Here is an 877-nt window from a genome sequence, read left to right on the forward strand (position 1 = left end):
GCCCAAAGATACCCAGTATATAGAAAAATGCCCAATAAATCCTTTAGAAATTAACTGATTCAAAATTGCTTAATGATATTCCTTTCTTAGATTTTATACTTTGTCAAAGGTCTTTTTTCTACCTTAAAAATGTATATTAGCTAAACCTAGAGAAGCAAGCAAAACAATCATGTACCAGTAATTGCAAGGCCAGAGCCACTAAACAGCCATTGATCCGTGCTGAACAGCATCAATGCTATGTTTTGTTTCCAGGATATATTTCTGCTGTGATTCAACAGAGCAAGTGTCTGGGCAAAAAATAAAAGAAAGAAAGAGAACAAAATTCCAAATCATCTCCTTCTTTTCTTCCTTTGCAAAAATTTGACTCAAGTGAAAAGGCATGTAGAGTTCACTTGACTAATTGGAAGCATTTTGGCATTGTTATTGAGAAGTTCTTAATGGAAAAATACAAAAGCAATTATAGTTAAGAGACTCTCTTTTACATCAGCACTTATACAATATTGTATCTTCTTTATGTTGTCAACCCTTAAAATCATGTACCCATTCACTATTCTTCGCTTGATTCTTGTATGTAGAAGCCCAGGATTCAGCATGAGACTAGGACAGCATTTCTAATAAAGTGATGGTCTTGTATAACAAAGATCCTAGAAAACAATACACACACTATGTAGTAAAAATAGAAATTTTACTTCTAGAAATCAGTTTTTTTCTTGTTGCTGTTTTTGTTTTTGGGTTTTTTTTTTTAGAAAGGTTTTATGCTGTAAGTAAAAGTACATAGCAAGAAAGCTGAGAGATTGAAGGGTAATAATACAATTAAGCTTCTCTTCTGGAGGGTTAACAACTTAAGTTTGCAGACCAAAGATTAGAGAAAAAGAAG

This window comes from Octodon degus, unplaced genomic scaffold (assembly GCF_000260255.1).
Source record: "Octodon degus isolate 3935 unplaced genomic scaffold, OctDeg1.0 scaffold00015, whole genome shotgun sequence".
In the NCBI taxonomy this organism is placed as follows: Eukaryota; Metazoa; Chordata; class Mammalia; order Rodentia; family Octodontidae; genus Octodon; species Octodon degus.